Source organism: Dermacentor silvarum, chromosome 1, assembly GCF_013339745.2.
Source record: "Dermacentor silvarum isolate Dsil-2018 chromosome 1, BIME_Dsil_1.4, whole genome shotgun sequence".
Lineage (NCBI taxonomy): Eukaryota > Metazoa > Arthropoda > Arachnida > Ixodida > Ixodidae > Dermacentor > Dermacentor silvarum.
In genome coordinates, this window is record NC_051154.1 from 273,111,136 (window position 1) to 273,137,602 (window position 26,467).

Sequence of the window (26,467 nt, forward strand, 5' to 3'; positions counted from 1 at the left end):
CTTGCGAGAGCTTGGGTCGAGTTGCTGAAGTTGAGGAGCGGAAGCTGGACGTGGTTGTCGACAACAGTGACGAGGGTGTGAGGCACAGCAATATTTCGGGTCAACAGCACGTGAACTAGTGGAGATACTATGTAGTCGCCGTCTGGAACTGGCGATGCCATCGTCAAAGCAACACACGTGGCGGCTTGCGGTGACAACCGAACATAATCGACAGAGCATAAGCGGTGTGATGGTAAAGCTGGAACATTAGCGAGTTGAGGAAGCTCAAGTTGAAGGACACCGGTTGTACAGTCAATGAGAGCGGCATGGGCCGACAAGAAATCGAGTCTTAGAATGACGTCGTTGGGGCATTGCTCTAGAACAGTAAACAGAACAGATATATGGTGACCGGCGATAATGATGCGAGCACATTCAGATGACTGCGGGAATTCTTCCATCAGCGACGCGAATAATACCAGTAGCGGCGGGTGCAAGTACTTTCTTGAGGCGGCGACGAAGTTGATTACTGATCACGGAGATTAGTGCCCCAGCATCGACGAGTGTGAGAACAGTTAAGCCGTCAACGTCAATCAAGTTTCGTCGTGTCGGCAATACGAGGAGAGGATTTGAGGTGAAAGCCGAAGATGCAGCGCGTCACCTCTAAGAGCTGCATCCCTCAGTTTCGCTGTCAGAGGTTGAGCGGGGATGTCGGGCGTCATCGTAGTGGCGAAGGAGACGACGGAAGACGCGCTGGTGGTGAACGGGAATGGTGACGAGGAACGGCTGTGCGGCGTAGGGGTGGCATCGACGTTGTACGGCTCAAAAGGCTGGAAGCGGCAGTATCTGTCACTGTTGTGTGGCTGGTATGGCTGAGTGGGTGAAAACGGCGGCAGTTGCATATGTTGGTACGGCTAGCAGTTTCATCCCGGGTTAACGGCGACACCCAACGGTTGTTGCAATGGCGCGCGACGTGACCGATGCGGCGGCAGTGGAAACCAATCAGCCGATCATCTGCCGTGCGCCATTCAGCCGGATTACGAGAGCGCGGATAGAACCGTTGTTCCTGGGGCGGCGATCTTGGGCGGGGCGGCGACCTAGGGCAAAAGTCAGTTGTCCGAGACTGAGCAACGGTGAAGACGGCGAAACCCAAGTTGCCGAGTTCCTCCCGTGCAATGGACTGGACCAGGGAAACGGCCGGCACGTGAAAATCGCCGTGGCCACTGTTGGGGAGACCAGGAGCAATTACTTCGATTTCCCGACGGACGATTCGTGTAAGTTCCGATGGCGGAGACGACTGCAGACGAGAGGCCTGTCCCTCTTCGCATGATTACGTCGGGGCGGTGTTCGGTAGCTGAGCAAATGTCCTCGCAATAAGCCGACTTTTGGCCTGCTCAAAACGCCTGCATTCTTCAATAATTGCGTCGACGGTCGCACAATTTCGGCACAGTAATAGATTGAACGCATCGTCTGCGATTTCCTCAAGCACATGCCCAAGCTTGTCTGACTCCGTCATGTTCATGTCCACTTTACCGCAAAGAGCCAAGACGTCCTGAATGTAGAATGTGTATGGTTCAATGGACGTCTGAGCGTGGATGAATAGCTCTTTCGTTGCGGCTGCCTTTCGACCCATGGGGCTTCCCAAACGAGGCACTAAGTTTTGCTTTGAAAGTCTCCCAACTTCCAATCTCTGCCTTATGGTTATCGAACCACACATTTGCCGTTCTTTTGAGATAAAACAGCACGTTCACCAGCATCATCGTCGGGTCCCAGCGATTGATGTCACCGATGCGTTCATAATTGGCAGTCCAATCTTCGACGTCAACTTCATCCGTACCGCAGAACGTCCCTGGGTCTTTAGGATGCGTAAAGACGATCGTTGACGTTGTTGTCGGGACTGGTACAGGCGTCGTACTGGCCGGTAAAGGCGGCATGGCATGGTCGTGGTCTCATCTGTCATCATGATGATCCCGACTCGACAACTGCGGAGCTCCGTTGTACAGCGCTTCTTCTGGTACCCCGCAGCTCCACCAAATTGTCACGGGGATTCACAAGTACACGGGAGAGACGGAATTGTATATGACAATATTTACAGGCTGCTGATACCACAGAGTGGCTGACAGCATCTGACGCGGTATGTCCCGTCTTCCTTCTCTTTGCGTAGCACAGCGGTCCTTTAATGGCAGGCTCATACGCATTGCCTCGTAACAATATGTTTACGCGGTAGAAGTTTTCGGTTTATCATCAAAACTGCCTGCGCGATACACTGCGATTACACGTACGTCCGAGTCTTACTGGTCGTCTCCTCCTTATAACAAAATGCGCATTACCAGACATAAAATCTTCATTGACAAGCAAGGCAGTATACGGTGATGTCAAAAATGTACAAAATGACATTTAAATGTGCTCACTCCCGCTCGTAGCTGTTCATATCGTATGCCTCATAGTCAGATAGCGGTTCTGTCACACACAACCCCTGATTTTAATTTTGTTTGTTGGTACACACGGAGCTAAACATATTTCTTTTTAAAGTTCAGTAGCCTAATCTGTAAAAATACGCAATTGTCTATAACAGACAATATTGCCGCTATAACAGACAATATTATCGATTTGTGAAAAGGCGTTGTACCCGCCAAACGCAAACTCGTGTTTCGCCTTATTTTTACTTTGTTAGACTCGCCGGTTGGCGAAATGCCTCTCTGAGCATTGTAAAAAATATGGAGAAACAGCGTGGAATTTGGATGAAACACCAGCGCAGGATTAACGACATAATGTTTATATTTCGTTAGCCCAAGCACATACCGACATACAGGAGCTAAGCTAGACAAGACGACGATTTTAACTAGAACGTTTTAAAAAATAAATTGAGATGTAGAGATACAATTGTACTAAGAAGGTTTGTTATTCTCTCGGTGTCAATTTGTCAAAACATGTTTAATCACTGCAGACGTGCATTTAGCAGCAGCTTCTTTGCGCTCTTGCGTGACTGTATTGATATCTTATTTTGTGCTAATCAAAAAGGTGTCTCAGGCTCTGAGTGCGAAGCACGTTTAGCATAGTCTTATTTTTAATAATCCGTCCTCTATGCGTTTCCCGCGCCATTATTAGGAAAACATGCCAGAGGTATGGGGCTTTGTGCAGTACCAGTTAGGTGCGCTGCTTTTTTGTTTCCCGCTTTTTTTTAGCAGTGGAAGTAAAAGTTCTCTCTCGATCTCTCATGCTTTCCAAGTCGTGACGCATTACTTCAAAGGCGATATCAATACAGCTGCCCAACGTATGCTGCATACGATGCCACCGACATGCACATTGAATGCAACGGCACGCACCAGTGGACTGAAACCACTCAAATGCAGCAGCGCACCACCTTAGAAATGCCTCTCGATGAGCATTCAGTATAAAAAAATGGCGACGGGATATACTCAATATCAGATTACGCCCCCGCAAGCCTCCTCATTTTTAAACTTCTCGGATTTTCAATTTCCGGGCGTCTCCATTGGATCGAAACGTGAGCCTAGCATGCAGATGTGGTTTCCGCACAACGTGGGCTTCACCGCCATAAAGGTTGCAGAGTCAGCGGAAAACCGCTGTTTGACAACTGCGGGAGTAAAGACGCTGAACATTTCGTCTCGGGTTCATGTGCAGTGCGTTTAGGCAAACATAATACATGCTTGTGCGAGAACAATAAGGGGGTCTGAGGGACTGGATTTTTTGTCGGTCAGTCCCAACCAAGCAGACAATGAAGCTTGAGAAAGCATAGGCCATATTACTTGTTACATTTACTGAAATGCATGTGTGTGGCGCTGCTTCTTCGCAAAAGTTCCGCAGTCACGCTTATACCTGAACATCAGTATATTCCGAGCATTTTTGAATATCAATGTATGTGCCTTAGTGATGTGAGATAATTGCACAAGGGTTCACTGCCCGTACACAGTGCATGCGTGGCTCATCCCACTGTATACATGTACACAGTCTACTTCTATTATTCTCACGGGAGGATTGATCTACCATTGCTTTGCGCCAAAGCCCTTTATCGTTTTAATGATTCCAATGCAATACCTGATAATACTTGGAATCTTCCAATTATTCTGTACTCAAATGTTGGCAACGAGAAGGAAAACAGTGAACCGCTGCGCTTTCACTGTCTTTTAAGGCATAATTTATCTACACGTCGTTCGATTTGTCAGTACTGCATAGAAAGTTTACATTTGAGGCGGACACCGCTCAAAGGGTTCCGTCAAACAGCACAGAAACTACTTGTCGTGGAGGTATCGCGATGCAATTATATCTCTGTGGTTTTCCGTTGTCTCCTCTTGGTAACGAGTGGCCGGCTTGACGTCTAACGAAAATGATCGGAGTATAAACTGTATACTCTGTAGTCCAGGCTTCCAGCAGAAATTTAAGCCAACGGAAAAGACCTGTTGGCAGAGGGGTATAGTCTCAAGCTACTCTTTTCTACCTCCTTTGATATACGGTCTTTATTGGGGAAATAAATCTGCAGCGACACATTCTTTGCTTCGCAAAATGTTTGCGTGGCTCAAACAAACACAACAGAAAGCATGTACTACATTGGGCTTCCGCAAGAACGTAACGCAGTATTTTACGGTGGGACTACGAATGTGTTTGTTTCGAGTCTCCCGGGAGTCTCAAGCCAGCGCGAACGAGCTAACACTGCACCGTCGCCTTCACATTTAGCGAGCGCAGAAACTCAGCCGCTCGACGGAGAAGATTCAACCGCGTGCATCCAAGCAGTGAAGCCACAGCGCCCGAAGGTGTTTTGCCGCATCTTCTGCCCGCTTGCCATATTCTCAGCTGCTTCACCCACCGGTGAAAGTGTTCGCGCTCTTTTGAGGCTGCACGCACTGACCGCCAGACAAATCATGGAGCTGCCAACCGCCAAGAAAAGAACACGCCGCTCGGCGCAGTTGTATACCCACCGGCGTCTGAGGTGCACGGCAGCTAGGAGAATGGGTAATTAGATGGAAGGACGCGGGCACGAACACGCCTCCCTGCGGTGCCGTCCCAGAGGCACGTGCGTTACGGCGGGGTGCGGGTGCGGAGCACTGAGCCGCGTGACAGAACGACCGCCGCATGCCCTTCACGCGTGCCACAGTATAGCGTCGTCGAGGGTGGCCGACGAGACGAATGCGCGCGCAGCAATAGATCAGGTTCCCGCGCTATGCGCGTCTTGGGACGCTTCTCTCCCTCCTCAAGGGCATATACGCTCCACACGGAGGGGATGCACAATGCTTTGCACTGCGGCGCGAACGAATGAGCAGTTATAAAATCTTCCAAGTCTTGCGGGTCTCATAACCCGCCAATTAATTTACCTTAAGCTGACGGTTCATGTTCGCAGCGGCAGCTTTCATTCCTGAAGTAAGGTATGAGACCGGGTAAGTTGGTGCTCCATCTTGTTAAACAGCGCTATAACCGAGACAAAGGCCGACAAGAAAAGGTAGGACGAACAGATTTGAAAAATAAAAACCAGTTGGAAGTGAGCGCTTGTCTTCATCCCACCTTTTTTGCCTGTTCTTTGTCTCATTTTGAAGTGGTTAACAAGAAAGAAGAGACAGAGAGAAACGGAGAGGGAAATAATAAAGAATAAGCTTCCATTACAGCTGCCAGAGGGCTAGCCAAAACTGACTTCGCTTGTTTTATTGTATTGTGATTCAATATCTACGCAGGGCTATTGCACCTACACCTACGGCCCACAGGAGAACTGCTGCTATAAAATGTCTAGCTCGCCGTAGAATTTTAGAAAAAGAAATACCAACACGGCGCTTCTGCATTATTTCGTGGTGGCAGTTGGTGGCATTAGCCGTGATACCGTTTCAAAGGGGCTGCTTATAATATCCACCCGATTATGGATTCATAATTTTGTATTTTTGCTTTTGTCGGACAATACACTGAACACTTGACAAGCAACGTAGATGTTGGGCTAGCTGGTTTCTATATACGAATATACTGGGCTGCATAGTTACGAGGACCAAGGAAGAGTAAAGACAGGACAATTCCTGTCTTTCGTGTTTTTCTGCTCTTGCAACTAAACCACGCAATAGTATAATTTCGCACGCTCAACAAGGCAAATCACAAAGCAGCCACGGGGCAGAGTCGTTCTCGCTATAGTTTCGCCAACTGAACGGTTGTTATACTTGGCGCTATTATTGGTGCCATGACGTCAAAATGAAGTGAGTGCGGGAGTCGCGCGCCATGACTGCCGCGTTTTCTCCGACTCCGCGAATAAGAAATCACCCTAAATCGCTCTATTGCTTGAACAAAACTTTGTATGGAATGCGAGCAGCTACCAAAAGTTTGATTCTGCTTCATTCATGCAAACTATAGGTTTTCAGCAGCAAAAACCTGAATTATCATTTGGCAAGGAATCCCTCCCGCAACAGAATCGAATTGTGTGTTGTCAGCATATTCAAGTCAAGTCGCCGGCAGGTGAACTTGTTTCGCACGGCTTTAGCATTTCTACAAAACAGAAGACGCGGCATGCGTTTCGACCTCAATAAATCTATATGCAACATGTATTGCTCAAGCAGCAATAGACTGTGACTGTAGCCAAGTTATGTAGTACTTAAGTAGCTGCCGGGAAGGCGAGAAGTACGGAAAACAAAGTAAAGAATTGCGGCGTACGCCACAGCATGGACGCATGCGCTTACCCTAGCAGGCTTGCATATTATTACCGGCATACAACATGTGGTATCCAACCACAGTTCCACCTCGTGAATTCCCCAGTGATTAGATTCGTTTGCGTCCTGCTACCTAGCGTGGCGGGTCGTTTTGCATATAAACGCCCTCGCACCAATAGTATTCGCTGGTATTCGCTGCGAACGAGGAGTCAAAATTTCGTGAAACGAAGATGTGCTCTTGTTTATATCAGCTTTGTAATCGAAGGCATATTTGCTACATAAAAATATTCCAGGAGATGGCTCCATAATAAAAAGTGTGCTATATGTGTATGTAACGACGCTCTTCGCAGTAATCCAGAGCAAGATTCCGCCAGCAGTGACGCTTGTGAGACTGCCAAGTGAGAGTGCCAGCCCTTGTCACAAAAATAGATAGAGACGAACTCTGTACGATGAATAAACGTTTTTTTTTTTACAAAAAGAACTGCACAACTGCCCAGGTCGAAGTCTAGATGGACGAAGTTCATGAGACCTCGGCACGAGCAAAAAGGGTGTTGAATTTTGCATTGTTAAATCTAAACGAGGCCACACATCAATGAATGATAAAGCACCATGCCCGGGATCCACTTGGATATTATATGGACAGCACTAATCATCCCAGGCAGAACAGCAGTCAAAGCAGTGGAAAGTGTGCCGAAGAAATTACAGGTTATATTGTCTGGCTTGAAAGGTCCCGGGAACAAATTTCGGGGAGTTACGAGGAATCATTTTAACCCAATAGCGTTAAGGGCCCCGTGTCGCAGAAAATCCGGTGTCGGCGTCTTTGTCAGTGAGCGAAAATCTCTGCATATATTTAGGTTTATGTATATGCCACGCCTTGCTATATGACATGCGGTATATGCGTGTTACATTGACCCACCATTCTATAAGTAAAGTTGCGCATACCTTGTCTTACATTCTTGACAAAATTATTCCTCGGAATTTTGAGATGACAAATGTCACAAAAAAAAGAAAACACCGACATCACGTGCCTTTTATGTTCAATCTTCTGAGACTGAAATATTAAAAGTGCGAAACAATAACTGAAACCTTAAAATGATGTAATTTTTGGGCGAGGCTAAGCCCAACCTCCGGGATCGGCCCCCGCAAGAGGCCGCGTTTCTACCATGCAGAAAGCTCGCCATCGTACATAGCGTTCGTCGCAAGTGTTTCCTTGTAAACATTACGGTTACAGAAGCTGGGTGATTCCACGACAGATCAACACAGGTCCAAAAATTCATATTTTAGATTTCATGGAATATTTTATATTTTATGCGCATATCACTCGGTAGCACAAAAGTGAACTTGGCTTCCTTGCCAAATAGATACTTCAGGAGGAAAAAAATACAGAAGTTCTTCAGTGTGGAGGCGCTATTTTCTTGCACCGGGCATTCTCGCAAATTCACAACGATGTGAAATACTAAATATTACCGCTACAAAAAATATATTTTTTGCGCAAAAATGCATACGTAATGAGGAGTCATCTAGCATTGTTTGAGACGTCTGGGCAGAACGGAAGTGTTTTGGAAAAATTTATCAATTTCCTACACTTTTCAAAAGTTGCTATATTTACAAATTTTTATCTACTTAAGCAATTCATGTAGCCCTTTGAAATTTCGTGCTCTGTGAGAACATAACGTGTTCAACAATTGTAGTGAATATTTTTGCTGTATCACAAATTACCATTTTTACAGTTTGCCTCAAAGGCTCAAATGTTAAGTTTTGACGAAAATGAAATTTATGTAAGAATCAAAATACAAAAAAAGCCGATCATTAGGTGTTTTCAAAATCTTGTAAACAGCTGCTCGTAGACACCGGAAAAATAATATTAAAAACATGTTGCATTATTTTATTTGTAGTGAGAATACTAAAATACGAAATCAGAGCTTTGCCAGGATGCAGCAAGGTGCTAAGAAAGAGGGCCATCGGGCTGAAAACAATGTGCATAAGCCTCTGACTTGCCTAAACTTGACGATGATTGTGACAGAAAGGCAGGTTTATTATACTAGAATTATGATTTGAAGCGCCTCTTTCTATAATGTCTAGCTTTCTGATGTAAACTCGAGCACTGATGCCTCTACTTGGCCAATATTCGCCTCCATATATTGTTCGCGCTTACAGATGAGGCTGTTGTAAAAGTCGTCTGTTTTGATCGAGTTGGTAGAGTATACTAAAATGGGGAGTGAGTGCACTGGAGGCAGTGGCAGGCGGAGCAAGTGAAGCGAAATAAGTTGAAAGTTTCTGGGGGTGTGGTACCGCCTTAACCAGGAGAAGCTACGTACACTCCGCCTGTTTCGGGTGCGCTGTTATCTGTCGTCTGCTCCACGGCTGTCTTCATATTGGGCGCCGCGATCCCCATCTCGGAGGCGATGCTTTAGATTATGGTGTTTCAAGTAAAGGTTGTGTCCAAATTAATGCCCCAGCAATAGCTCTCTCTGGGTAACACAATCTAATCTCGCACGTCATGCTTTTGCTGATAGCGTTCGCTGGAACCAATTGCAGAAACGTTATCTTACAGTTTATACAAAAAAAAAGAACCTGAGGGCAGAGCTCACTCTGGATCTTATGTGGAATAACTACGGAGTCAATCTAGTACGCCCTAATTTTTGCCTCCACTTCATGCTGGTAGGCGCTCTCAGGTTTACGTCTGCTAGTATGAGGTGTGAACGACCTCATAACAGACGACAGGCCACTTTTGGGCTGAGGGTAGAGCACACACCGCACAGTCGTAGTTCATTATACATAAGCGCCAACTGTGCTCGCAGTGATTTGAGCTGCGAGTGGAGCTGCGATGGTTCACCGTTACAGCCGTGACAGTTTTTTGTGCTGGCTACTTGATGGTGCACAAAAAGAAGATACCATTTCAAAGAAATTTGCGCAAGGTTGGAGACATTGGTCTAGCAGCACTACGGAATCTATTGCCGCAAGCTGCCCGCGACGCACATGACGACAACCAGATATGCCAGAATTGCTTCAGACGACTTAGGGAAATGCTGTGTCGTTTCGACGCCCCCCCCCCCTCCCCTGCTGAAACAGCTGATGAATTCATACCGCAAGAAGAGGAATTTGCAGGTCGAGAGCAGTGCGTACACCCACTCGAAACATTGCCTCGCATGCGTCCGCAGAAATCGCATTCGCGATGCAGAAACCTTCGTCCGGTGCAAGAGAAAACTCAAATCGACGGCACTGCGAGGGCCAACTCTCACCTCTTAGGCTGCAGCCGCCATTTGGACTCTTCAGGTACCAAATGCGGCGTATGCACCCAATGGTTCAGCAACTTTAAAGAAGCCTATGAGAGATGTTCTTCCTACCAAGAGCGAATGCGCTTGTTGACTGTGCTACCAAGCCAACTGGACCGACGAAAAATCCAAGCTCTCATTCCAAATTTGTCAGCCTATATGATATAAAAATCCCGACACTGGCGTGAGAGGCATGAAATATGGTCAGCACCAGACGCCCTTGAGAGGAAACGGTTGAAGCCAACAGACATCCAGACTGCTGTGGAATATTATACCAAAGACGAGCATGGTTGTTCTCGGCAGAGTTTTAACAAAAAATATGTGTCTGTTTTAATTGACGGGAACAAAGAGTATGCTGCCAAGAGATTTATGACCCGCTCAGTACGAAATATTATCGTCTATTTAAAGAAGCCAATCCGGATACATTTATTGGGATCTCAAAGTTTTATTCCCTCCCACCAAAATGGGTTCTTCTTGCCCCACAACAAGAAGAGTGCCTTTGCATGTATTGTGCCAACACCTCATAATGTGTTTCCGCGCTAGAAGAGCTCACTAATGGTGTCTACACAATGGACCACCTCAAGGAACTCTGTCTTTGAACATCACCCAAGACTGATTGTTTCCTGGGCGACTGTGATTATTGTGCGAAAGAAGACGCTTTAACTACTACAAAATTAGGAATCCCCCAAAAGTCAGAGGTAAACTATGCAGTATAGGAAAATGGCGACCTGATCAAAAAGAGAACGCAGGCTACTGTCTTTCTGCAGGAGCTTGGTGTGTGGGTAGTCAGGTGGATCACCCATGACTACATAAGGGGCATACAAGCATCAGCAATACACGACGCCAAACAGAATCAACAGCACGGATCCTTTGTCTTCCACTTTGACTTTGCAGAGAATTGGACAGCTGTTGTACCGAACGAGGTACAGTCCTACCATTGGCACAAAAAAACAGGTCTCTATATTTACGTGCCTCGTCACGAGTAGACGATCTACTCAGTTTTGCTGTCATCAGTGATGACGTATGCCATGATGCTGCACACGCTTGCTTTGCACTGGAAAAAATCTGTGAGTACATGAAGGAAGAAGTTCAGCCTGACACACATGTTACATACGTGTCTGATGGTGCCAGTAGCCATTTCAAGAACAAGTATCAGCTTTACGAGCTGTCACAGAAGGAGCACATGTCAACGAAGTGGCTTTTTTCGGCCACAGGCCGTGGTAAGAACGCTTGCGATGGTGTTGGTGGCTTAGTAAAGCATCAAGCCTCGCTCTACAATCTAAGAGCAGCAAGCACAGCAGTCATTAAGTCATCCTCTGAAATGGTGGCGCAGATGACCGCAACGCCGAAAAATGTAAAACTGCTCTATGCAGATGCGTATGATGTAGATAACTTTCGCCGCCTCAAAAAGAACCTGTGGAAATCTTTGCCGCGTGTTCCAGGCATACGGTCTTGGCACATTTGGTTAAGCACGCCTGATGCCAACAATTCTGATCGTGTTTTGTTAGTGTCCCGCACTGCTGCAAGTCAGTGGAAAAGGATCAAGCCTTTCTGATTGCATCCATCGGCTATGCTCCAAGTGCCTTGTTTCCTCTCCCTACCTTCATGATGGAGCGCTTTAATGCAGCACATCTGGATCATCCACAAGTGTACACTGACGGGTCTGTAAGTCAACAGGCAAGCAGTTGTGATGCGGCGTATTGGATTCGCTTTGTTAGATCTTCTGATCTGGCCCTATGGATCAGTTGGTCTTATCGAAAAAATGCGGAAAGTGCCGACATTACTGCAGCACTTCGTAAGCTGGGAACTTGTTCTCCTCAGCACGCTATCATCCTTTCGGATTCATCAGAGGTGCTCCAACAACTATCCCGTGCATTATTTGCCAGCTAGTTCGGCCGACAGTGATTGATGTTCGTTAAGGAGCTAAGCAATAACCATTTCAGTGGGTAATGCCACATGTTAGACTTGCAGGCAATGAAGCCGCGGATGAAATTAAGAGTGCCAATGGATCACCCCTTATGTAAAGATGAGGCACTTCTGAGCACTGAGTATCCCCTCACTATCCAGGAGTGGTTCAGGGAATGCACCACGCAGAAGCTGTACGCTGTGTCATAGAGTAAGAACTAGCTCTGCGAACACCCCAGCTTGGGATTTCAAGGTTGAACAAGCTTCTCTGCTCTGCACACTGTGACAAATTGACGACGCGGAACACTTCATCTGGTCCTGCGAATACTTCAATGAAAACATAAATGCTCTACGTGAGGCTTTGAACAGAAGACAATGTCCTCTGAGTGCGCGGAACATGTAGTGCTTGCCAAAACACGCAAGTTTCTGAGAGAAGAAGTGTCGCACCTCTCTCCAGCTTTTCTTAGAAACTGTGAACTTTTCGACAATAGGTGATCATTCTTAGCGACTGGAACTTTCCGTTATGTAGTAATTTAACAACTCCTCTTTTATTTTTTAAAGATTCGATAGAGCAAAGCAATCGCTGGCATTATCTTCCAGCTAACCCTGCCCTAACCAACACCGCCGTCACCACCTCCACCGCATCTTAGGTTATATAATGAAGTTTCTGATGGAGCCATGGCTAGTCCATTTTAAGACGTTTTCCTGGCGTAAATTCTGTAACTTGTGTACATGCACAGGGAGCTCACCGTTAAATCTGCAGCAAACAAGGAAATAGAAACCTACATTAACATAAATAACCAATCATCTACCCTACAAGCTAAGCAAACTTCCTGTTCTTAAATAAAATGAGCCATGTTAATGTTGTTCGGTTGACGTGCCTAAATACGCATTCAAGCGATTGAGCATTGTACTAAACGCTATTTTTTGCATAAGTAATAATCATCAGGCCAAAACTGCCTTTTCGTCACAATCATCGTCAAGTTTAGGCTAGTCAGAGGCTTATGCACATTGTTTTCAGTCGATTGGCCCTCTTTCTTAGAACCTTGCTGCATCCTGGCAAAGCTCTGATTTCGACCAGCTATATTGGGACGACAAACAAAATAATGCAACATGATTTTTAATATTCTTTTTCCAGCGTCTACGAGCAGCTGTTTACTAGATTTTGAAAAAAATTAACGATGTTTTTTTGTATTTTGATTTTTAAATAGAGTTCATTTTCGTCAAAACATAACATTTGAGGCAAACTGTAAACATGGTAATTTGTGATACAGCAAAAACATTCAGTACAACTGTTGAACACGTCATGTTGTCACAGATCACCAAATTTCAAAGGGCTACATGAATTGGTTAAGTAGACAAAAATTCGTAAATATAGCAACTTTTGAAAAGTGTAGCAAGCTAATAAATTTTTCTAAAACACTTTCGTTTTGCCCAGACGCCTCAAAGAATGCTAGCTGACTCCTCATTACGTATGCATTTTACACAAAAAATGTATTTTTTTGTAGAGGTAATATTTCACATCATTGTGAATTTGGGCGAATGCCGGGTGCATGAAAATAGCGCCTCCACACTGAAGAACTTCGGTATTTTTTCCTCTTGAAGTATCTATTTGGCAAGGAAGCCAAGTTCACTTTTATGCTACCGAGTGATATGCGCATAAAATACAAAATATTCAATGGAATCTAAAATTTGAATTTTTGGACCTAGCTGTGTTGATCTCTCGTGGAATCACCCAGCTGCAGTTGCCGGGAGGCAAGAGACGCAGTCAGGGATCTTTGAATGATATCACGTTCCACTGTTAGAGGCGAAGCTTAAGCGTCCTCCGAGTTTTTCCATTTTCCATTTACAGAGAGACCAGCGGCGGAACTCGCTAAGCTTTTAGTTCTAAAGACTCCTTGTCATTAGTTGAGAGAATTTTTTTTAATAAGTAAGTAAGTACTTTACTTACAGTAAACAATTTACAAAGCTCACTGCAGAAGCAAGGGTTAAAGGCAATCAAGACTGACAAAGGCCTCTGTCCCTCCGTAGTTCGTGGCAGTACATACGTCTTCGAGTTCAGCGCAGTCAAAAATGGATTGCAGTACATCAGTTTCAGGAAAATGGACAACTAGCAACTTGCAAAAGTACACATAACAAATCACATAGACAAGAGAAAACGTTTACATAACATCTTTATGTAATCGCACAAAAGAGGTCGCGCACGCCAAAATACACAGGTACACAAAATAAATTGGAAATGTAGAATGCATGAGGATGCACTGAAATTACATTATACATGGAAACACTAAGAATACTAATTCGTGAATGATTAAGCATTGGTCGAGGCATGAAAATCCACATGTTAATGATGATAGTGAATAATTGTGGTGTATAATAAGTTCTTTGCTTGTTTTTTAAAGGCAGCACTACTAGCTTTAAAGTTCAATCTATCTGCAAGGATATTCAAAACATGATGTGTCTGGTACGCAGCACTTTTTTTTTCCATAATTAGTTATTACTTTAGGTGCTCGTTTTTTTTTTGTTCTCGTAAACAGTAGTATGAATTTTCGATGCGGCTTTGGTCACATAGTTTATTTTGTTGAAATAATTGGAGTACATTAAAATAGTACAACTGATCCACCCTGAGTATGGAATGTTTTATGTACAGTGAAGCAGTTGGCAGGTCTTGTAATTTTCCCCTGTACTTTTCGAAACAGCGCAATATTTTCTTTTGCATAGTAATAAGTCTATGGTAACTTCTTTGCGAAGTCATTCCCCAGACTAATATCCTATAAGTTACTTTAGAATGAAAGAGTGCATAATACATATTTAGTTTTAACCTTAGTGGGATTAAGTGTACTGTTTTGTGAAAACGACCAACTATTCGCGCTAATGCGGTAATCAGGTGATTTACATGCGTGTTCCAGTTTAATTCCTCCTGAAACCACACACCAATAAATTTTTGTTCCCCAAGATGTGTAATACAGTTTCTTTCAAATATCCCAGTTATTTTACTTATAGACTTGTTTATAGGTCGGAATATCATACAGGCTTCTTTTGCATTTAAGCGTAGCTTCTTCTGCCTTAACCATTTTGGAAGATGTCTTAAATAGTTAGTTACACTGGCTTCAAGTGATATTAAATTGACTGATGAAAAGAAAACGTTTGTATCATCAGCGTACATAATAAGTTCAGGGGAGTCAGGAATTTCTACAATATTATTTATAATAATAGCAAGGAACAATAGCGGCCCCAGTATGGACCTTTGGGGGACTCCTTGGTTTAACTTTCTTTTTTAGACATTGTGCCATTAATTTGCACGAATTGATAACGATCTTCAAGGTAAATTTTGAAAAGTTGAACTGCGACTCCGCGCACTCCATACCTCGAGAATTTATGAAGAGTTGGAATTATATGGAGTCGAACGCTTTTTGAAGATCAAGAAAGAACCCAAGAGTATTTTTTTCTTTTCCATATGGTCGATAATCTTATCTTTGATATACAATAGAGCTTGTTCCGTTGACTTATTTTTTTAAAAACCCATAATGACTGTTATCATTTGATGTTTATCAAGGAAGGATGCAAGGCTATCGTAAACTACTCCTTCAAATACGTTTGATGTTGTTGGAAGCACAGATATTGGTCGATAGTTTGCTAAAGTATTGATATCGCCACCTTTATGTACTGCAGTGAATTTTTCCACCCTTAACTGTTCCGGAAATACACCGGCAGCGAGGGTGAGGTTGATAATATAGGCCAACAGATCACATATCAATGGTGATATCAATTTCAACTCAGCAGAGCCTATTTCATCAATCCCTGATGCAACATTATTTTAAGCTTTCTGATTAAGTGTTCTAATTCAACCGGATCTGTGGGTATCAAAAACATAGAATAAGGCACAATATACTTATGAGCAGTTGGGACATTTTCCGTATTTCCATCGGTTGCAGCATAGGAGCCCGCGTTTTTAAAGTGTTCGTTCGTGACATTGGCCAACCTTTCGCCGCTGAGTGTTTCGCCATTAATTGTGAGGTCCGGTGTCCTATGACACCTTTTATTCCTGTTCTTAAGCATATTTATGACTTACCATAATTTCCTTTGATCGTTGTAAATTTTTCAAATACTTTTCATAGTTCTTTTTAGCCTTCCTTATGTCTGAAGTTAAAACATTTCTAAATGTCTTGCATTTAGTGAGCGCATCCCTCTCTCTCGAGTGGATGAAATCATGGTACAACTTTTGAATCCGCCGGTAAAGATCAGAATTTATCCAAGGCTTTCTGCATTTTTTATTTCTATCACGTGAGAACTTCTGAAGTGGGAATGCTGCGTCATAACTAGCACACAACAGCTTTAGGAAGGTGTTATAAGCTTCATCAGGGTTATCTTGCCTATAAACAGTGCTTCAATTTAGGTTCTGAACTAAGTGAAAAAAATGTTCCCGAGTTTTGCTGTTTTTAGTTCGATGAAGAAATGTCTGGGCTTTCGGTATGCAGAGCTGAGGAGTAGATGATGCCAGAAAGAAGATGGGTATATGATCACTTATGTCATACGAAAAAACCCCGGTTTTTATATTCCGCGAATTTAAATTTGAAGTACATATATCAAGCAGCGTAGCGCTTACTGATGTAATCGTAGTAGGTAATGTTATAAAATTTGCACTTCCATATGTAAGCAAAAGCGTTTCAAGTTCTTTCGCATAGGGATCGTTGGAGCGGAGGTCAATATTTATATCGCCCATAATTATGCAAGGAGTATTCCAGAGAAAAGTTGATAACACGACATCAAGGAACTGAATAAAATTTCTTGTGGCCACGTAGGGGCCTATATACACCAATTATTAAATACGGTCCAATACGCATGGTCATGCATTCAATATCATCATTCATGACATATTTATCAAGCAGTTCACAAGAAAGTGCATCCTTAAAATGAATAGCAAGACCTCCACCGTTTTGCTGTTGACGACAAAGGATTTCATTACGATAGCCTGGAAATAACGGTGCATCTTTTTTATAAGCAATCCATGTCTCAAAGAAAACCAGCAAATCAAACCCAATTTACTTAGACCGTAGAAAAACAGCTATGTCATCGAATTTTCTTTTAATGCTTCTACAATTTATAAGTAATGTAGGAAACAAGTTCTTGCTAGAGCGAAATTCCCTATTAAAGTCTGCAACATTATAATACTTGCAATTATTTACAAGATCAGGCATAATAAACCATTTTCAATTTCGTAGTTCATATTGCACGTTCAATTCCCAATTTTAATCAGGCTTGCCTCATCCGCAATGTGCATCACTCGTGAACCTTCATCTTGGCGTGCTAGCACTTTGCCAACAGTCTTCGTCTTTCTGGGGTTTTACGTGCCAAAACCAGTTCTGATTATGAGGCACGCCGTAGTGGAGGGCTCCGGATTAATTTAGACCACCTGGGGTTCTTTAACGTGCACTACAACGCAAGCACACGGGCGTTTTTGCATTTCGCCTCCATCGAAATGCGGCCGCCGCAGCCGGGATTCAATCCCACGATCTCGTGCTCTGCAGCGCAACCTTTCGACGTTAAGCTGGTCCTTTGGGTATGATTAGTGCAATTACTGTACATAGCACAGACCAGGCGCGGATCCAGGGGGCATGTCCGGATATCCTGACCCTCCCCCCCCCCCCCCTCAGATTTCTGCATCGCCCCTCGCTGACAGAGTGATGGCCCTGTCGCAAAAAAAATATGGCCACCAGCTTTCTTCAAAAGTATTTTTCGCGAGTACTAGTGCTAGCGGCCATGTAGAAGGAAAGCTAGCTCGCTCACAAGCTTAGCTGTACTCCGTAGGGGTGCGGTGTCGCGAAGTTGCCGTAGGTATTTTTTCTCATGAACACCTTGGACATGCGCCTTCGACCTCCTGGCACCAGCGTGCCTTTTACTCGTCCCGTCGGTGGCGTCGGGCGAACGTATTTTGTGAAGCACGCCGATGTCCGCGCGAGCGCTTTCGCCCCTGATTAACTAGTTCCCCCTCGGGGTGTCATCGGTTGCCTCTTACCTTTACCTGGAAATGCCAAGGGTGCGGCGTAGCGCGTTCACGCCAGAGAAAAAAGCTAACAATACAGGACAACATGAACACAGAAAGCGAAAGCTGGGCCGTGCAACCGCGGAGAATGCGTCGAATGACCATGAGTCCGAGGAAGGACGTCACCGTCTGCAGTCGCTCACGCCGGAGAAACTTCAAGAGGAACGTCTTGCCGAGCCTCCTCTCGGCGGCAACATGCAACACATCATCCCGTGCCCTCCTGTGAGCCCACTACAAAGCATTCTAGTACATTGTAGCCGGACCAAGCTCAGACCAAGCCGTCATTCCTTGAGTTTTGTGATGTCTCCTGTCAGAGTACTGCAGTGTACAATCTAATCTTGATCAACTTAAACAGTTAATAGATCAACTTAATATGTCCCCCTGTCCTTCGGAGTTCGTCTGTCTACCATTGAATGCCGCGTAGCGACTGCGCGGAATTTGGCGCTACAATGTCACAGAAAAGGATATCGACATTTTTAAGGCGAAATCCTTAAATCTCTGTATTTCAAGGTCGTTTCAAGGTACAGAAAGTGAGCGAGCTCGCAGCGCGCCTCGCGTTCGTGCCACTACTCGCGCATTCGTTTTCTTCCACAGCTGGCTCCGACGCCGCTCATCAGGCCAGCGTTCCCATACCGCCCCTCGCGCTGAGGGACACAACGCCTATAAACACCTTTCTGAATAAAAAATAAGACTTGAAGTATACTTGTGACTTGACTTGAAAGTACTTGTGTAGAAAGTACTTGAGTAGACCAGTGTTACCAGGTCCGACGAAGCGGCGTAGCCAAAAGCTAGAGAAGTTGTAGCCCAAATGTAGCCAAACAGAAAAAAGTGCAAAATATTTCGTAGCCAAATATAGCCATTTTTATTTACAATTTTATTTGTGTGTACATTTTCACATTCGACTACCTCAATCCTTTTTTGAAAAACCCGTCGTAACAAAATGTCCGTGCCGCCGTGACGGTCGGCCCTTTGCATCAACAACAGCGACATCATGCTTGCACAGAACACTTTTTCGTTGGCTCCGGAAGCTCTTAAGTTCCAGTGAATCTCCGCAGAGGGCGAAATCTGTGCTTTTATTTTATGGCAGATAGTACTAAGTTATTATTTTAGTTATTTACAGTAATATTAACTACAACCTCTGCTTTTTAGCTGTCGTGAACACAAAATAATGTTCAGCGTCATCGGCGTGCTCACGGCTTCTTTTTTGATGAGCTAAAACAAGTCTTTCGCGTAATATCTCGCGTTATTTGTCTCATCGTCCAATCTTGTTTTCTCGTTTTTTTTTTTGTTTTTTTTTCAGTTAGCTTGGCCCGGATTAGCTGGGACACACACTACCTATATAGTGTCAATTTACATCAGCCTCGCCGCCATCTAAGGTCTCTAGCACGCCAAGAACATGTGTTAAGAAAAGGGACAGGCAACAGATGCCACTCACTGTCTGAATCGGTGTAAGCGGAGCTTTAAAAGATTGCTGCGGAAACCAGCACACTATTGTAAGAAGCGCGCTCTCGTTTTCGGCGATGAGCACGTCCTGAACTAACTCGCTCGAAATGGTAAAAGCCGCGGTGGCGCACAAAGACCAATGGTAAACAACAAATTGATAAAGTGGTAATGCTGTGAAAACCGGTTATACTGTCTAAAAAGCAAACCACGTTGATGGCGAATGAAGTTTTAGAATAGGGGCCCCTAAACTTTGGGGCCCCAAAGAGCTTTGCGGGTGTTAGCGTTGGGGCATGCAGGAATGAAGAGTTTTGGAATAGGCATTTTGCGTTTGCCGATAACGTGTTGCGTTTGCAGCGTCAATACGGCATCAAAGAAAAGCTGTTATAAATACTGAAATAAAACATTCCATTTTATGCTAAGAAAATTAATTTAGACTTTCATGTTTTCGCTTTTAATTATAATTTAGAACTTATTCTATCAGCAGCATACAACTTGTTGCACTTAGTTTTGAGTAACCAACTTTACGCACCTTCACCCAGCCAAGTCAATCCCGTGATAGGCCTACGAGCCATGAAATCGACAATTGAATTTGGAATCAGTGGCGTATAATGAATCAATCTTCATTGCACATGTTAGTTGCGAGAAAGCGATAACCGCAATCACTTCTTCTAGCGTACGAACTTCACGCATTACCACGAATCGAACCCAGTTTTGTGCTAGGTTAGAGCCGTCGCTTCGATGGACGCCGCCATGGTTGTTGACGAAAGCTTTTGGGGCAGCTTTTGGGGCTCCCACTAAATCGATGAAATAGCGTGCCCGACGCTAAACCTAAACACAGTTTCCCTCTTGCGCATGCGCAGTGGCTTCGACGCTATTTCTTTGGGGCCCCAATACGTTTGAGGCCCCTATTCTAAAACTCTAATAATTGCTGTGGTTTTATGTGCCAAAACCACGATATGATTGGGAGGCACGACGCAGTGGGGGACTCCGGATGTATTTTGGCCACCTCACGTTCTTTAACTTGCACCTAAGTACACGAGTGTTCCTGCATTTCGCCTTGATCGAAATGCGGCCGCCGTGGCCGGGAATCAAATCCGCGTCCTCGAGCCAGCAGCATGACACCTCACAAGCTAAGCTAACACGGTGGGTGAAGTTCATGTGACATGGTGCACTGATGTCGTCGTTGCAAACATGTTTCGATATTAGCACAATGAGTATCTGTATGTGTGACGTTAAGGGCAAACCATGCATCTATAAGTAAAAGCACCACGACCCACCCTTGAGCTGGGGGTCTTGCTCCCATTCTTTTTTATACTTTCTAGGATACTTGGCCCACTTCCCCATGTTTGGATTCTCCTCTCTGAGGAGGATCCGATCTTACGTCCAACCTATGGAAATGAATTTCGAATCTAAGCACGAAGAAAAATTCATCTAGCAGGAAAAGGAAAATGGCAGTAAAGCTTCGCGCCAGAAACGTGGAGTAGGTCGAAAGCTGTGCCCGGCGCGATACTTCATCAGGAAGACATGGCTATGAACACACAGGAGCGTGTCATCCACCCGTGCTTCCCTTCTTTCATGTCGGCGGCACGATCACCCGACGGCCCTGACCCTATGTTATTGCTCTCCCTTCCTGAGCATAGCCAAGTTAGTACAGTGTATTGTGAAAAACCCACTACTCCCACGTTCATCCCGATTCACGGGGATAGGGTGCCTAACGGTCAAGCAGGGTGTAAGTTTAAGTGCATCAAAGATCAAAGCCACCGGCTCAGACAACAGCGCAGAGAGGGAAGGAAAGGCGGGGGGGGGGGGGGGGTCATTTCGCGCACGCGCCCACGCGCAGCCACGCAGCCGGCTCAGCCAGCTAAAACAAAGCCTTCGAGATTTGCTTCTACCCAATCAGAGCCACCTCTGGAGCGTGGATTAGGGCGCCACTTATAGCCCAAACACAGCCAAGTCGCAGATTTTCAGTAGCCCAAACATAGCCACATAGCCAACTCGTCCAAGTCGACGCCAAAAAATTTTTCCTGTAGCCCAATTTGGCTATATATAGCCAAACCTGGCAACACTGGAGTAGACTTGAAATGTAACTTGTGGCACCAGGCTGCCAGCTGGAAATAAAGCAACGCCTTTTGTCTCTTCCTTTTTGTCACTAGAACGCTTCGTGAAGCTGTAATTGTTTACAGACCTTCAGGTCGACGTAATAGTTGCCATATTTTGGGCTCTGTTGCATTTGCTATGAACACGTTCCTGTCGTTTTAGTCAACTATCTTATCGAAAACTTTTATCGAGGGATATGTATTAGGCAATTGCTATTTGCTCAAATTTCATTTCTACATCGTAAAATATGGGTGTTTTAACAGCTGACATGCCCTTTTTCCTCCCAAGCTCAAAATAAATGCTCCCACGAGAAGTAAAAGAACGTTAAACCTTGCACTCGGCCGCGCAACGGTTACAACAGCGAAGCTGGGCGATCGTAGCCCAGCGTTTTCCGGAAGTGCGCGCGAACTATTCATCTTATTACTCATGATGATGAAAATTCCTTTTCGTGCGTCTCGGACTTACGGCCGTCACTGCACGTTGCATAGCGCAGCTTGCAACACCGACACCGCGTTCCAATGCCGACAACGCGCTCCAGCAGACCCGCTCCGTGAATGCGTCTCTCGCTCTCATTTTCGTTATCTCTCTCCTGAGCATAGCGCGCAAAACCTCTTAAAAATTAAATTATGGGGTTTCACGTGCCAAAACCAGTTCTGATTATGAGGCACGCCGTAGTGGGGGACTCCGGAAATTTGGACCACTTGGGGTTCTTTAACGTGCACCTAAATCTAAGTACACGGGTGTTTTCGCATTTCGCCCCCATCGAAATGCGGCCGCCGTGGCCGGGATTCGATCCCGCGACGCGCAAATTCTCTTCTTCACCTCGCAGAGCACTGGCACGAACGCGTGCGAACGCGCCAGCTGTGGACGAAGACGACGACGCTCGAACGCAATCATATGGCTCGCATAAATGCATGTTCTGCAAGCGTGGCTGTATAGCCATTACGACACTCACTTTGGGACCGGGGGTACGCGGGTTCGAATCCCACCTCGGCAAGAAAGTTTCTTTTGTTTCTTTCTTCATTGCTCATGATGATAGTTTCTGGATACGAACCACAAATTACGGCTGGTTTAAACAGCTTCGCTGATTAAAAGCTATATACAGGGTGTTTCAGCAAACACTTTAAAAAATTCTTAAAGGTTGCCTGTGGCAGATAGCACAATTCAAGTTCATGAGCTGGTCTACTCGAAGAGGCGGACATTACTTCCACAAGAAATTGATATACATGATCGAATAAGTAACAAAAAATTACTAATTAAGTTTGTAACTAATTACCTGATGGCCATATTGTAATTTACAAATTGTAGCCGTGCAGTTCTCAAGGCGGATCCACTTGGAACGAATTCTCGGGATGACACCAGTTTCAAGATATTAATTCCCGAACTTTGCGGAGAAATCCATTGGCGTTCCAGTTAGTTTCTTAGCAAAACGTCGCTTTACGCATTGACGCACAAAATTAACTGCAACGCCAATGCATTTCTCCGCAAAGTTCGGGAATTAATATCTCGAAACTGGTGTCGTCCCAAGAATTCGTACCAAGTGGATCCGCCTTGCGAACTCCATTGCCACAATTTGTAAATTGCAATATGGGCCATCAGGTAATTAGTTACAAACTTAATTAGTGAATCTTTGTTAATTAGTCGATTACGCATTTGAATTTTTTGTGAAAGTAATGTCTGCCTCTTCGAGTAGACCGGCCAGCTCATTAACTAGAATTGGGCTCTCCACCACAAGCAACGTTTGATAAATTTTGAATGTGTTCGCTGAAACACCCTGTATATAGAACCATTATTTTACCCCTGACCTCATTCAGCAGAACATTAAGGGAACATTGCGGTAGCAAAATGGGGGAACTCCGGCTTTGGGTAGATAGGGAGTGCTGAAATACGCCCATATCTGACCCGAGGCAAACAGCTAAAAGAACAACTCAGCCGCCTGCCATCACCAACATGGCTGTCAGCCCGAGCGACAATTTCAGTAGAATTATTTCTGCAGTCAGATTCGAAATATCCCGCGCAATGTGTGTCCGCGCTGTTTTTCTCTTCGGAGTAGCCACGCGCTGCAGGGAATGCCGCGGCAAAATCGAAACCATCGAAACGACGCGCAGGGTGGGTCTTCGGAGTGCGCGCGCGCGCGCTACAGAAGCGACCAAGCGGTAACCATTACCAGCACCGGCGCATTGTTCTGCCGTCGTTGGTGTCTCTCGCAGTTTTGAACACCCAAGACTCCACAGTAAGTGATTTTCAACGACCGCTGCACGTTCTGTGTATGCATATGTGTACTAAGTGAGCAGAGGCGCTGATACGAGTTATCGAAGGCCTCAGTGCAACAGTTGGCCGTCCAGATCAATTTTGCACGATCACCTTGTTTATGCGAGCTTTGTCGTATTCGAGGCGTTTGCTTAGAGTGAAGCGCGACTGCTTAGAAATCATGATTTAGATGATGAGGAACTTTGCCATGTCTTTGAGGTCTAGCAGTTAATTGTATGGCTGGGAGCGTTCGACATGTTCCCCGAAGCGCATGCCACTACCATAGAAGTTACGCGCAGTGCGGGGCGAGCTAAGCTTCGCCGCATAACCGCGGCCTTTATATGTGTCGACTCGTTAAAGTTTACTGCGATGCGCGTGTGTGCGTGTTTCGGCGCTTCTTTGTGCGCGGTATCTGCTAGCTGTCGCGTACGTGGCGCCAATCCCCTCATACGATTGAGTGCAGTAGCGCGCACTGTGCAGATTTGCCGGTACGCTCCGTGCTAGCGTCTGTCTCTTCTTCGCGCCCACGCCGCTGATTGTGCAGGCAGTGTGCGATTGCTGCGCGGCTAGCACCCGTCGACTTTAGTCTGCAGGCGACAGATATCGGCGGCACGTTTGTATTATTAAAAGCGTGTCGTGCGCTTCCAACGGCACTACCGGCCGAGTCTGCGCCATACCAGCTGCCGATCAGAGTAATGGAGATGGTTGTTTTATGTCTATAAGAAGCGCTCTAGTTAGCGTACTGCTTGGCCGTGACAGGTGTTCTTTTTGGGTTCAGATTACCGGATACGCCGTCACTCGACCCTCAGTGGTCGGAGCAGTACCGGTGGGGCAGTATAAACGATGCGGTTGGCGTGACGAAACATCAATTTACACGATAGCGTTGGCGGCGATAGGTCAAACGGGCGCGTCGCTCGGTGGCTGCGTTCTTTGCTAAGGCCGCCTCTACGCCTCCCGTGCAGATATTATGCTATATTTGTATACCGTATTTTCCGGTCTATAACTCGCAGCCCCTCAAAACGGCAGTTTTTCCGAAAGAAAAGGAAATCATTTTAAAGGAAATCATTACACTGGAGCGAGGCGGAACGGTGACTTGTTCTTCAAGCACATTCAAGGCATGGTAACTTATGCTTGTATCCGGTGGTATCGCGTTGTGCGTTGAAAGCGTTATCGACTTGAACCTTAAGTCGATGACTGCACCATGTTGATTTAGAAAGTTCATGCCTAGGATGACATCCCTGGAGCAGTGCTGCAGGATTACGAAGCTCGCCGGGTAAGTGCGGTTGTTTACCGTGACTCGCGCTGTGCAGATTCCAGTCGGCGTTATTAGGTGGCCTCCCGCTGTCCGGATATCGGGTCCTTGCCAGGCTGTTTTCACCTTCTTCAACTTGGCGGCGAACGGGCCACTGAAGACGGAATAGTCGGCTCCAGTGTCGACGAGAGCGATGGCGTTATGACCATCGATTTGCACGTCTAAGTCGGTAGACCATCGTCTGGCGTTGCGGTTAAGTCGTGGCGTCGGATCACGGCTGCGTCGGCTTGCTCCGCTGCTGCTACGTCGCGTCGGTAGGTCTTTCGGCGGCGAAGTGTTGTCGTCAAGGCTCTTGCTAGGCGGTGTGCTGGTACCTCGTTGTGATGATGCGCGAATCGTCGTCGTCGGTGGCGGCGGAGGATCTTCGGTATTGCGTCGTACAGCAACCACACCTCCATCGGATAGGGGCTCACGGACCGGCCCCGCGCTGGGCCAGTGTATGGTCGACGCTGCGGCGACAGGTAACGTCCTGGTGACAGCGAGCGTGAGGGTCGTCGTGGTTGCCACTGGGCTCCGGCGAGGTAGTCAGCGATCACGCGTGGTCGCTCGCCAAGCTGTGGACGTGGCGCGTTGACGGCGAACCCTCGTAGGCCCATCTCGCGGTAGGGGCATCGGCGGTAGATATGGCCGGCTTCCCCGCAGTGGTAGCAGAGCGGGCGGTGGTCGGGGGCGCGCCAAATGTCCGTCTTCCTCTGGTAGCTGCGCTGGGCGACGGGCGGGCGTGCTGGCGGCGGCGGCGGCGGTGGACGACGGAACTGTGGCGTTACGGGGCCCTGCCGAGAGCACGGAGGGGGACCTTGACTTGCGACGGCGGCGTAGGTCATCGCTTGCGGCTGTGATTGAGGCGATGCCGGAACTTCTGGCACTTCCAGTGACCGCTGAATCTCTTCTTTAACTATGTCAGCGATTGAAGTCACCTGAGGCTGCGACCTTGGGAATAATTTCTGCAGCTCTTCCGTACAACCGCTCTAATCGTCTCGCGCAGGTCGTCGGCGCCTAGCGCTTGAGCTTCGGCGTAGTTTGTCAGCGCACGGCGGTTGTATTGCCTGCCTCGCATTTCAAGCGTCTTCTCGATCGTTGTGGCCTCCGAAACAAATTCTGCAGTCTGGGCGGGTTTGCGCATCAATCGGTGAACAGATGCTCTTTGACGCCCCGCATCAAGAACCGAACTTTCTTTTCCTCAACATATCGGGGTCGGCGTGGCGGAAGAGGCGAGTCATCTCCTCCGTGAAGATCGCGATGTTCTCTTTCGGCAATTGCGCTCTGGTTTCTATAAAACTTCGGCCCTTTCCTTTCGCACGACATTCGTGAAGGCTCTCCACGAGTTCTAACGAAATAGGTCCCACGTCACCAGGGTGGTCTCTTTGTTCTCAAACCAGGTCCGAGCAGCGTCATCCATGAAAAAATACATGCCGTGCAGCTAGTCGTCGTCATGCCATTTGTTGAACGTCGCGGTCCCTCATGTCTCCAGCCAGTTTCAGGGTCTTCAGCCGATGATCCACGAAAGGTTTGTGGCTCCCGAGGTTGTTGCAGC

The 26,467-nt window shown here is 46.1% G+C and overlaps 1 pseudogene; it reads left to right on the forward strand.

Moving 5' to 3' along the window:
• Positions 1-684: 684 nt before the first annotated feature.
• Positions 685-26,467, forward strand: part of LOC125942818 (uncharacterized) — a 44,534-nt pseudogene continuing 18,751 nt past the window's right edge.